The 13,938-nt window shown below is 40.7% G+C and overlaps 1 protein-coding gene across 1 annotated transcript in view; it reads left to right on the top strand.

Annotated features, from left to right (window-relative positions):
- LOC118208251 (histone lysine acetyltransferase CREBBP-like) overlaps positions 1–13,938 on the top strand; it is a 43,622-nt gene continuing 29,684 nt past the window's right edge. The window contains exon 1 of the mRNA XM_035382741.1: positions 1–342. The gene's annotated coding sequence lies outside the window, so the exon portion shown is untranslated. The remainder of the gene's footprint in view (positions 343–13,938) is intronic.

The following is a 13,938-nucleotide window of genomic DNA, read 5'->3' as shown; positions in this document are numbered from 1 at the left end:
CAGCTGAGCCGAGCAACCAAGCACAGATGGGGCAAGCTTGAAACCAAGAGGCAAATCTCTCGGTCTTACATCTGGCACCAACGAAAATAGATCAACCGCTACTGCGTGCCTTGAACAAGGAGGCGTAGGAGGGGATGCGGGGCGAGGGAGGTGACAACAACAGAATAGTAGCATCCTACGTTAATGTGCTTTGTATCACTAACCAGAACATATTTATGAACTTAGCTACTATCGATAATGATTATGATTGTGTTGCCAACTGAGTCTAAGAGAAGACAAAACGAATTTGATATGAACGAGATGCTGTGCGACATCGCTCTTCATAAACCTTTGAGAAGCTGAGTGAGTATGAGGTCTTGGCAGAATATCGAGGAGCAAGTCTTTCTTTTCTGGACTTGCCCTGTTTTGATTCCTTCAGAAAGTTTTATTTTTAGATACTATACAGTCATCACGTTAATACATTTGCATTTAATTGTACTTGTATATTATTCGTTGTACCTGCACTAACAATATGTGGAAACGTCTAGATTCTATAGAACCTTGTGAAATCATCTTGTTTCACCAACTGTCCTACATTGCATAAATCCAGCTATATAATAGTTTCATTTTAGATACACGTGTTGAACGGCGGCATGACAAATTATCCTCAACTACCTTTGAGGAATCTTTATATCTCGTAAAGTGGTAGCCTATAATTTCTAACGGGTTGTAATACTCAAGAAGGAAGCAAATTTCAGAATGTGCAATAACACAGATTTAAAAAGCCCGACAAAACTCACTAGCTGACCTCATCTGCTGTCAACGCCTGATTAATGACAAGCCGTGATAAAAAGCGCTCCGCACAAATCTCTACTTTGGTTTGATTTTTGACAATTATAATAAAAAAGCAAACCAAAAAATCGCGAAAATAATATTGATGATTTCATAAAAACAGCGTGCTTGTTGCTTGTAGGCGCAGCTACAGAATGGTTTTGCAATGTAGTGCTGCTGACAGTAGAGAGAGATAGAAGTCTTGTGTTTTAAAAATGGCATTCTGTTTTTACTCGCCTTTTGCATTGGTTATCCTACTTTCCGTGTCGATTTTCTTTCCAGCAAAACAACTTATAGGCCTATACTTTTAAAATGTATACACTGAATCGATTAACGTCTACAGCATTGGTGAATTAAGTATTTTGTGATAAATCAGAAGAACAATACTGTATGTAGGTTACAACGTTGTATGTATACAGGAGATGTATTGTGTTAGTTATTGCACCGTCGTTGCATAGCATAGTCGCTCATGGTGTGAAATGCAGTTAGTGTAATGTAACTAAAGTTGAGTATTATGAATGAGTTCTGAGCACGCATACGTGTGTGATTGTGTCTTGTGTAGATATTTGTGTTTGTGTTATGTCTCTGTATGCGCATAAGTGCATGTGTTCTGGGAACATATCATTTGGAGAATATATAGATGAATTAAATCAATGGTTGCATTTGGAGCTCTGTTTCGCTCTGCAGGAATGTCTTTGTGGTTGAGTAGTTGATACAGGCCATTGCAGCATTCACTTCATTACTTCTATTGTGTCGATTTTTGAATCCGATCCCTGCTGTCATTGTCTAGGGAGGTCATTTTCAGCAGTCTTTGTGGATTTGCATTATAAACTCAATGGCATGTAGACACATGCGTGCACGCACGCACACACAGGCACACATGTATATGCGCACATGCAAATACACACTACAGACACACACAAACCTTCACACATACACACACTCACACAACAGAACTAATGTTGAACAGCTATCTCCATAACAAAAAAAGCAGAGTAATATGTCCTGGTAAAATTGATCAACAACCTTGTTCTAACAGGATATGCTTTCAGTTTGTGTCTGACAGGCCTCATGGGCGTAACAGCATACTGCATTCTGCATCCATTTTTAAAAGAGCTTTTAAATCCTAGTGACATCCTAGGACATTGCTGGGATGTGGCATCCTAGTAAAATAAAGGTTAATAGTCTTCAGGATTAAGTTTATAGTACATAGACTCCTTATTTATTAACGTGAACCATGAACTTGACTGTGGATGGCAGAAAGGCATGCTGTTGCATTTCAAGCTCTTGCATGGCATAGCAGCACAACCAGGCAGTTTTATTTTCTTTTTTATTTTTTTATTATTTTCTGTCAAATTCTTGTTTGAACTATACTGAGAGAGAAACCCTGCAAAATGCACCCCTCCATTGAACAAATGCCTGTAATCAAAGCATTACGTAGTGTGGCCAGAAGTCATACCGGTGAGTCTGTAAAATTCAGGTACTTCACAGCCGGAATCAACCAATAAAATTAGGCCTGTGCATCTTTGACTTTTTAAATGTATTTTTTATTTTTTAGACCTTTTTTAACCAGGAAAGTCCCTTGAGATTAATAAGGTCTTTTTCAAGGAATACCTGGCCAAGACAGCACACCATTACAAAGCTGCAATACACAGACTAGACATACAGTACAATTGTAGACCCAGCTTAGGAAAAGCAAGTACACTCTTCAGTTACACAGTCACTTGGGACAAGAGAGTGTTGTCTCACTTTCTCCAATATGGATTGGAATGCTAAATCCATGCTGGGGCTTTTGGGCACAAGATGCAATGACTGTAAAATTAGCTTCAATAATTAATGCCTGCGCTGGACAGTTGAGGTGGCCAATGAAGGGTCTGGAAAGCAGGGCGCACCAGGAGGGTGTGGAGAGACACTGATGGATGAGGGTCTGTATCCCATCTCCCCACCGGGACCGCAGACACACTGTGGGAAAAATGGCCACTCCCACATCACTTAACGGCCTAGGGAGAAAGATATCCTTTGAGAAGGAGGAGCAGGAGGGGAATGAGAAGGAAATGGGAATCTTGAGTGTGGTCCCTCGGTGGCACAGAGCAACGCTAAAATGCCAGGCTGTATGGAACACCTCAAAGTCTTGGATCATAATGTTTATTTCCACGCAAAAATGAGTAATTTATCATAAGATGGTGTATCACACTTTCATTATATCATGTTCTGGTCATTGTTCTGGTATATTATTATGGTTGCCAAATACTGAGGTCCAGTAGTATTTTTCTCAGAGCCCCAGAGCTCTTGTTATTGAACACTGAATCGATCAATTACAGCAATCAATTATACAATTAATTCCCACACTAGGTTTCTTAGGTCTGAATTGGTAGCTGATATGAAGACATAAATGAGCCACTTGTAGCTCTATTATAAGGGCAAGAGTGAATACCGCTGCCATTTTCATATATTGAGTACTCCGGAGTATTTCACTAAATGATGAAAGATGATTTTGGCGAGCGGATCTGTTCCACTGTACAAGATGTTTTTCTCAGGCACAGATGGCTTCATGTAATTTCTCTCCATTATAATTGGTATATGTGCAATTTACAAAAGGCTGCTAAACATAATCTATACTCACTTTCCCCCTCTAAGTTCAATTTCTTGATGCTCAGCTCTTTAATAAAATAGACCAGGCTCACCTTTTAAAAACACATTGCAGACTTTGCTAAGTTATGTTCAGCTTTCAAAAAGTTTGATTGAAATGCATTTTAATCAAATCCTATCTTAAATACTACCTATATACTTACAAGTCACTAGTAATATACAATGCCATGGGCATGTTGAGTTTGGATAGGATCGATAAATGTTAAGAGGGTTGATTTTGTGGTATCATTTCCAGATGTAATAAACCACCAGCTTTGTGAAGCCTTTTTGTAACGGTGAAAGGCTACAGTTTGCATGTATGCTACAGAGGTATGATCATTCAGCTGTGTTCCATGTTTATCTGCCACACCAAATGAAGGACATTGACTCATGAACTCCTGAACTGACAAACAGATGCAAGTGTAATAAGTGTATAGATAGTACAGTGACTGGCTCTAAAGTATACCTGCAAGTATTGTATTGGCCAGTCTCCCATTATGCAAAAAGCTGTTCAAAAGGCACCACTTTATTTCTTATTTCAGTGTTGATGCCAGATGAGAATTTTGGATAGATTCTATTGCAATAGCAAATTCAATGCAGGTTTAATACAGCTCTACCTTATCAGCGTAGTTGAGGGGTTTTTATAGATGAGCTCATGCCAGTTATCCAAACATGGTTAATCGTTTACCTTTATCTGGAAAATAAAAACTAGCTACAGTAACTGAGTTACAGTTTATGAATGGTTAGAGGGGCTGCTGTGTGGCTCATCCTGCTAAGGTATTACTCTAACGTGTGGATGGGTCTGGTTCACAGCCATAGCCGTAGCATCAGCCTGGGAGGGATTCTTCCAGCTGAGATTACCACTTCTCATTGCTCACCAGTAACTTCATCTGGTTATTCAAGCTGGGCATGAAGCGTCTTCTTCTAAATCATGTCAGCATCAGATGAACTCGATGTGAAATAAAACCCCAGCTTGACGTTGTGTTTTAGAGAAGAGAATGCACTTGTCTGCACTACCCAAAATTGCTTTGCTTTCCTGGGCATTGAGGGAGTCTGGTGTCTCCTGAAAGTGAGTGTGGATGGCCGTGGTGATAGCGGTAGCGATGTAATTGCAGGTTCACTCTGTCTCCTGGGGTCCCTGGGGTCCCTGGGGTCCCTGGGCCCCTCAGATGGCCCTGGAGAGCACAACAGAGACGTAGCAACTCAACCTGCGGAGGGGTGGACTGATCCCTAACCGTTGAGCAAGGCCAAAGTTTGTTGTTACCCCAGCAGATGGCAAAAACTTTCTGGAGAGTGTCAAACAGAGTGGATCAGAATGTTGCCAGGTTAGGAGCTGCCCTCCTCCTTCCTCTATCCATCCAAGCTTCTCATGGCAGGTCACAATGGAATGAGGGATGGGGACCTTGGCTCTCTGATGAAGTCATGATGGAGATCAACAGAACGGGCCATCAAGAAAGTGCTGTGAAGAGTGGGGGTAGAGGGGGTGCAGATAGCATATTGATTGGACTGTAAGTGAATCTTCACTTTAGTAATGCTTCATAATGACAGCTTGTCTCTGGAGTGGAGCTGCTTGATTAAGCCTATAGGGGAGCAGAGGACCATACCGGGCAGTGGGGTTATGGTATCTGGTTGGCAAGGTTGACACAATTATTGGCAGAAAGATTGAGGAAGTATGAATTATGCATTGTGTGCCATTTTGTCTCTGTCTTCATTTTTGTCATAATGTCTGATGGAAATGTACAGAAGTCTGTGGTGCAGATGCTTTGTTGTAATGCTGCTGCTAGAGGGTGGAGACTCTGTGTGTTTACAGCCAGGACTGGCAGGCTGTGGTTTCTGTGCTGCTGTCAATTCACCTATGATCTCGAAAAAAGCAAGGTTATTTTTAGAGAACAAAAGTGGATTCTGAGGTGTAAAACATGAACATTGGAAATGGGAGCATCTCTTATGCTCAGATAAGGTCTTGTTTTTGAGACTTTTGCCAAAAGGGCGTGGGGGTGGAAGCATGAAACTTGCAGAATTTCATGTGTTTTTCAAAATCTCAATGTACATTTTTCTCATTCTTAGCTCTTAGAGGATAACACCAGTAATTTTCATTTTTTGGTATTACCAACATATATCCTATGAAAATACTAAAACTGAAAATCTACTTTTGTACAGTTTCCTACCCAATTTAGCATTCAGCGAGGAAATATATTCACTCCATTTGTGCACAATTTCATTAAATTAAATTCAAAAGAAAGACGTATTTTCATTTTCAGAAAATGCTGCCTATTCTCATACAAAAATATGGTCGGTGTAATTTTTAACACATTTACTTTAAAACGTTGCAAATGGTTAATTTAAATGGGGACTAAATTCTGTATTTCTGTGCCGTGCCAAACTACTTTCCACATATTGAAAAAGGAATTGTTTTCACTTTAGAAATTTGTTTCAGTAAAAAATATAAAGGCCAGGTTCTTGGTAATGGTGAATTATGTTGACCAAAACAGTATTATGCCTCTGACTTTTTTGGACAAAAATGGAGTTATATGACTTTCTGTATATCAGCATTGGCTAGATGGACAATAATTGTTTGTAGGCTAAATTCATTGTTGGACAGAAACATTATCAGTTTTGGTCTTTTCATAGGCTATGCTGATCATACTGACAAACTGAAAATATCCTTTAAATTGAATAATTGAATATACTCGCATGCACCCGGTTATGAAGTCTAGACCATATGGTCTCGTGACATGAAGCAAATAGACACACACAAATAGTTATTAGAGTAATAATAAACTATTTGGTGTTAGCATTAGAAAGAGTCCCATACTGACACACACACACACACACACACACACACACACACGCATGCACGCACGGACACACACACACACACACACACACACACACACAGTGTTGGGCTTTTCAAATGAGGGATTACTGGGGAAACACAGACAGTTACACTGATGAAAGAGAGTGCATGCAAGTGGAGAAGAGAGGGAGAGTCAGGGTAGCCATGTTGGTCAGATGAATCTGGGGAATCAAGCTGCTTCAGTCCTGAATAATGTTTTAAATAATTTACTTTAAAGGAGAAGGTTTATTTAGCCATACTTATTTAGCTTTATTTATGCAGCCATATTTAAAAATACTCCTTGCTGTATATTTTAGATACATTTCAATAGCTTAAATGGGAAACAATTTGTATGTTTGCCTATGGGCTATATTGTGAAGTGTTGCAATATTCTGATAATACTGTACATTTATTTTCGTATTTCGATGGTGTATTCTATTTCCATAAAGGTTGATGTTGCCTACACCTGTCTATATTGCATTTGTTTTAAATATATTTTGCTTGCCAAAGTATTTTGTCATTAGCTTATGATGAAGGATGAAATCTGGATGTATGTGGTTTTATTTGGTTTCTTGAGAGGCCACCAAAAAATATTACGCACAAATCTGTTGAAGCAGGAGATCGCTGCTTGTTTATTTTTCAGCCTGTAAAATATTTATCGCTGCCACTGATATGTTGACAGGTTTGTATACCTGCCTGATTATGGTTTTACTGGATAAAAATGTGTACCGTGAGCCACTTCGGGGTCCATCTACTGTTTTATATGGGATTGGCCAGCAAAGGCATGCATTTCATCCATTTTGTTTCATAAATAAATGCTATTTTTATGATACATTTTAAAGTTTGGTTAGTAGATTTACATATCTGAACTTGCTTATTTAGCTTACTTATTTGTAAGCTAAATAAGTACAAATACTTGAATCAAGGTACTGCTACTACAGATCAGTTTACTGTAGTAATAGGTACAGTAGTGCTTTAAGGACCTCCACAAGCTGTTTTCATCACCAGTGAAAAAAGCTCCTGAAAAAAGGTATGCTTTTTGTGTGTCTGCGGGAAGGACATCCTTGAAATGAAAACCACATATTGTAAACATTGTCCATTTTCATTAGATGACTTAGGAGACCTTGAGGAAGGCCTTGCAGTTAAGAAGCAGAGGCCTGCTGCTTTGTTTGGTACAGTATCTGTACCGTTGTGTCTCTATGGACCATGTTTCCAGGGAGGGAGGGAGAGAGAGAGAGAGAGAGAGGAGAGAGATTTTAATTCATTCACCTGGGATTATGTACTGCAATTTTTTCATGCTTTCAGAACTTAACCTCTCCTACACTGGATGTTGTGCAGTGTTAAACCCTGTATAAAAACACATTATCAGTTCATCTCTTTGGTGCTATCATAGTAGGAGGTTGAGAAGGAACATCAAAAAGTATGAGCATATTTAACAGTGTTGGTCAGGAGCCATGTCCACAGCAGTCATCAGGGTGAACTGTCAGGGTGTGTTACTCAGTTACCACCTAAAAGACACTTGACCATAAATTCAGGGCTAAACTCTTCTGGGATAATGACCTCTCAGAAGAATAGTGGCACTTAAATCAAATGTTCCTGAAAAAAACTTGCAGAATGCGACTGTTGGGGTGAAGCATTATCCCACATTTCTGTAAATGACCCAAAGCTCTGAAAGAAAAGGGAATAGCTCATCACAACTCATCTACTCCACACAGGATCCTCTGTACCAGCCCTGTCACTTTATGACAATAGAGTTCTGTGACGGAGCTGACCTTGGTTATATGTATTTCAAATACTTTTCACCACTTAGACTTTCACTTTTGAAAACAGTCATGCAGATCCCAGAGAGTTTTCCACAAAGAATGTGACTAGCCAAAACATACAGCAATGACAGACAAGAAATTGTTCTGAATTTTGGTGAAAACATGTTTTTTTAATGGTCTGCTCTTTGCAGAATTGTATTGGTGTCTAACAGAATAAATTATTTCAAATTGAGTTTCTAACCCAGGTCTATTCATTCTAGAATTGGGAGACTGTATTTCCCTCGTAAGCATTAAAACAGAACAAACCCAGTTGTTCTCCAGCTGTTTACAGGGGGCTGGACATGATATTTCTCTCTCTCTTGTGTCCTAGCTTTTCACCACTGATTCCAGAGGTGGGGTGGGGGAGGGGGAGCTTGTAATTAACCTTCACCTTCATTTTGACATGGAATCCTGCATCTAATTGACAGTCAGATGCATGAAGGCACCCTCCACCTGCCTCTCCACTTGGTGAAGTGCTCTAAGACAAACAGAAAATGAAATGGCTCACTGTCCATTTTTTTTTTCTAAATGGGACGATGACAGTTAATGTAGAATCATAGTCAGTCCTTCACCTTTTAAAGCAGAGGAGGTTTCAGGCACACACCAGCAGAATGAGACTTTGACTAGCTTCTGTCTTAGCGTTAACCTAGTTCTACGTGTGTGTTTTGGGCGGGCCTTTAACCACATTGACAGTTTTCCGTGGGCTTTCATGGAAAACAGAGCTCAAGTTTCCTATCTTCGGTTTCGCAATCAGCTTGCACCTTTGCAACTGTGACTGCTACAGCCCTCGGAAACCACCAACAGGCAAGAGCACAAGCGAAGATCGCGCAGTCGAGATTGGTACATTTCGCTCAGTCGCTTGTTCGCCCCCTCTCTCGCCTACACGCCCACTCGCTCACGCACACACTCACACCCTCATTCACTCATGTGCTCCATCACAGTCTCTGGAAGTCGTACGCCCTTTTTGCTCATACATTGAGTGTTGTGGACTCAGGGTTGCAGAAGCACAGGTTCCCAGCTCTGTGATTTGAGTCATAGCCTTATTAAACATAGCCTCTCTCGTGTGCAAAACAGGTTTCTGCCACTGCAGCACTTTTAGCCCTGTAAATAAGTATTTCTCTCTTGCCTCTTAAATTAAAGTGCAAATTACATGCCTTTGTGAATTCCCTCCTGGGAGAACTGTGTTGCAGTCTAAGTAAAGGCTTGTAGGTGGAATTGGGATACCAAGGGGCTGGATGTGATCTGAAAGAAAATACCCTCTCTTTGGCTATCCTGAAACCAGCCCAGGCACATTAGGAAGACAAATGCTACGGAGATGCACTTCTGCTCTCGAAGACAATTACAGGCACAAAGTGGACCCAATGGTACCGCAGTGTCATAAGTTTGCATTGTTTTGAGTGACCTCTGACCCCTGGCTGACAGCACATAATCATAATGATTCACTTTTGTATGCCTTCGAAGGAAACATGCCACAATAGATATCAAGCCAGTGGGGACCTGACCATGACTATGAGAGATCAGATAGTTTAACTTTTGTCTTGTTTCTATGGCTGGGGAAAAGTGAGCACCTGGTCATTTCTATTCCATTATACTGTGCAGTTTACAACCATAGCTATGACTTGAGAAAAGGTAGTAGTAGCAATAACAAGTGAGCTTGCTTCCATTGCATTATTGTTATTACTTCAATGAAAGGCCAGGTTGACACCAACCTATGACTGTAATTGTTGTCAAGATTACTGCTCCCTCAGTTTTTTTTTCCCTCCCTTGTATTTCCAGGGTTGAGTGCCTTTTGTGTGAGGTTGTTTTTTTCCCCCAGAGCCTGTCTCTCCATTACAGAATGTTCTAGCTACCTGCAGACTGCTTTCACTGGAGAGCTGGCTATCTCAACATGGAAGACATAAATAGGGAGCGGGTGCAACAATTGCCCCTTTCACCCTCAGCTACCTTCCCCCACCCCGCAGCCTCCATCATCTCTGTGCTGAGGGAAGAGCTCCGTTATCTGGCTGATGACAATGCTGACTGAACACTTCAGCATTTTCCTGGTCTTGCTTCTCAATTCTCCCACAGAAAAAAGGCAATTTCATCTCCCCGAGATGATTTCGGTGGACTCCAGTCTGATAGCGGCAACCGGAAACCTCTCCGCTTGTTCATTTGTCACATCTCTGGTGAGGAGAAGGCAGTCGTGCCTGTGATTGTGTGGCTATCAGCGTTGACTTCAAATACATGTTATGTAACTTTAGTAGTCAGCTCTTATGCAGCTGGGATTGCAGAAGAGGCAGGCTTCTTAGGCATCCAGATAGATTTTATATTGACATTTAAATTTGCAGCTTTCAGTATAATAACTAGATATGATAAGAATATATTTGTATTAAAATATTCCACTGGTAATGGGAGTGGTGCTGATGGTTCTGTCAAATTCAATAGTGAACATGTAAAAGCTTAATGCACGGTATTGAAATGAAATTATGATCATTACAGCTGAAATGTACTGTACTGGCAGTACAGGGAATGTGTAATGACTGCTTTAAAGAAGGTCTGTGCCACTGTTAAAGTGAGTCACAGTGTCCTGCTGTCTGTTACTTAATGCTGTGCAATGTCCTGAGAGCGTGTGGTCATGATACTTGGCTATGGATGGCCCACTAATGGAGGCTTGAAAGAAAGTGACGTGGTCTTGGACAGACATACAGTAGTTGAATTTCATTTGAGATTAATGTATTTGTATCTAGATTATGCTGGTGTACAGAGAGTAAACTCTTGTTTTACATTTAGCTGGAGCCTTGGAGTAGGAGAACTATGAAAAGCTGCTGTCTGAAAAAAGGCCAGTCCTAACACCGCAGGTCTTACATATTATTTCTTTGAGAGTATTAGGGATGGACACGAGTAATGGATCGATCAATTATTTGTTGGATACGTGCCTTGATCTTTTCTTTTTTTTTCATGAAGGCTATGCATACGCCTACAACTATGTGTTGGAACTTGGCTCCATTTATTAATTTATCATATAGTATGGCACAAATGAATTAAAGTATAGGATATTTTTCATCTAATTTGAACAGAATAAAGCAACTATATATTTTGAAACGCATGTTTTGATTGCAATTATGCTTTTAGTTGATAAGCCGTTGTAAGCGGGATAATATCCGAGTGGCTGAGCATTACGCAGTTTGAATGTCCTGCACTGAGGGAAATTGCCCGAGGTGAATTTACTACCTCCATCAATTGTTATGAAAATATGTTTCAAAATTACGACTGCATTAAAATGAAATGTCGTTAAAGTATTCCAGCAAATATCCGTTACCCTATACCACTTAGCAACGAATGCGTCTTTCTAGTAGGCTAGGATACATCAACCGGGTTACCTAATATTAAAATTCAGTTTGGTTTTATGTCAAAATGGTCTCACAGCAGTTTGTTATCACATATAGCTATCAAGCCAACTGTTGAATTAGGCTATATTCAAAACAGGCTGAACTATAGACATATCCAGGTTATAACTAGGCTAGCTAACTATACAGCCATTCATCGACATCAAGCTGACATTGTTGCAAGTATGATATTGTGACGGTTGGCTTATTACTTGTCATTACAAATTTCCACCTTAGTCAGACCGATGCGCATTAAGTTAGAATTAGAGATATAACTTTTGCGGGCGTTTCTTCGCAGCCAAGTGTTTATGGGAAAATAATGCGCACGTCTCTGTCACTCAGAAATGAATATTTTGCTAAGCCGTTGTATATTGTTTTTGTGGGCGCACAACATTTGGGAGTTAAGAATCATTTTTTTGTATCATATCTGACACTGGTTGTGTTTATTGACACAATAGGCTAAGATTTAAAGACTTTATTATGAGGGGAAAAAGGGTAGGCCTACCCACGTGTATTGTTATGCCTGCATGCATTTTTTATACAGTGAGTGGTGCCGCCCGGCCAAGATGGGTTCTAAAAATAGCTTGCTAGGAATCGATTTGGAATCGAGCACATTATACGATCACTCGATCTGTGAAATTATTGAAAATCACCGTCCCTTGAGAGTATGTTGGTGTATCGTGAGGTGTAAAGAACTTTGCAGTATTGACACACTCTGTTGGACAGTATGATGCTGGGAGTCTGAAACAATGCTTTGGCGTCCCTCGGTGATGGTAGTACACTGTGTGTGGGGATTCTGTCAGATCTGACAGCCCTGACTTTTAAATGTCTCATATAATGAGCTTTAGCTTAGCCTTGCCTTTTTGCTGACAGTTGAACTTCAGCGAGCCTTCATTTTCGAAAACCCCAGGAGACAGTTGCGAACGCTTTGTCAATTGCATTCTTATGCTGCCTGGCATTCGGCTCAGTACTGAGGCACTGTGGGAGGTTTTCAGCATTTTGTGCTTTTGAAAGCACCTTGGGTGTTTGTTCAGTTGTTACTGATCTGATACTGTTTATGATGGGTTTTTCTGTAAGTATATAGTGGAAAAAAAGCCTCCAGGAAAATAAATGGATTGGTCAAAAAAAGATTAACATCTGTGTGCAGAGGTGCACATTGTTCTATTTAGCAGCACATAGGGGTTTGACTGTTGTTTACCGAGTATCCAGTTTGGTGGCGCGGAAAGGCAGGTCACCAGAGAAATTCAAAAGAGCTTCAATTTTCGTGTGAAAGGCCTCGTTCTTGGTGAACGAAATTTCTCATCAGCTGCCTGCAGCCTGTCCCTGCTGGCTCATTTCAAACACCCGTCACCCCTGCCACTGATGGAAAAGCCCGCTCCAAGGGCACCCTGCAGGCTCGCTCATCTTCGTCAACGTCGAATGTGGAAACGTAGGAATCATTAAAATGTATTCATGAATAAAATACGATGTGTCTGCATTTGTGCAGAGTATGAAGGGAGTGTTTCACTGGCTCTCCAGACAGTTGCACTGTCAGTACCAGTGTAAAGGAAAGGTCATGCATTTTACTTTGTTAACCCAGTGAGCTGCAAAGTGTTTAAGATTGGAAAAGGAGCTCTGACCATGCCTTTCGTGTACTGAGCCTCTGTCCTAAGTCTCATGTACTGAGAGCCTACCGTATACTGAGGTTTCTGTGCTGAGGCTCCTGTACTGAGTCTCCTGTACTGAGGCTTTTGTGCTGAGTTGGCTGTACTGAGTTGCCAGTACTGAGTCTCCTGTACTGAGTCACCTGTGCTGAGTTGGCTGTACTGAGTCGCCTGTACTGAGTTTCCTGTGCTGAGTTGGCTGTACTGAGACTCCTGTACTGAGTTGCCTGTGCTGAGGCTCCTGTACTGAGTTTCCTGTGCTGAGTTGGCTGTACTGAGGCTCCTGTACTGAGTTCCCTGTGCTGAGTTGGCTGTACTGGGATTCCAGATCAGACGATCTGATCTTTAAAGGCAAACACATTTAGTAAATGCAACCTTTATATCTAGTTTATTGTCTCATCAAAATCAAAAATGTCACAGATGAATAAAACAATATATTGTACTAAAAACAAAAGCCACACCAATGAAAACCTTCCGCAGAATAAGAACATATGAATATATTCTCATTTATGTTTTTTGCCCCCTTACTATACGCAATGTAATATTCAGCCTCTGTGTCTTAATACGATTAGAAACAACAGTAGATATTTCTGCTTTATCAGGCTTTGGTCCCACAGTGTGCCTTTATGCCCTGATATGATGTGGGAAAGTGACAGGGTTGTCTCTGCAAGCTTTGCTTTTTACACTTGAAATGTATTCCAGCATGTTAAAAAAGATTGAGTCAGAAATACCATAGCCTGCTGAAAGTGTCAAACTGTTGCTCCTTAACAGGAAAAGTGGCATTTTGTTGCCATTCGCTGTCACCCAGCTCAACCTTTGGTCTGACTGAGAACGGAAAACGTACCAGGCTCATTTAA

The sequence above is a fragment of the Anguilla anguilla genome, chromosome 11 (assembly GCF_013347855.1).
Source record: "Anguilla anguilla isolate fAngAng1 chromosome 11, fAngAng1.pri, whole genome shotgun sequence".
Taxonomy (NCBI): Eukaryota; Metazoa; Chordata; class Actinopteri; order Anguilliformes; family Anguillidae; genus Anguilla; species Anguilla anguilla.
This window is presented reverse-complemented; position numbering and strand designations above follow the sequence as displayed.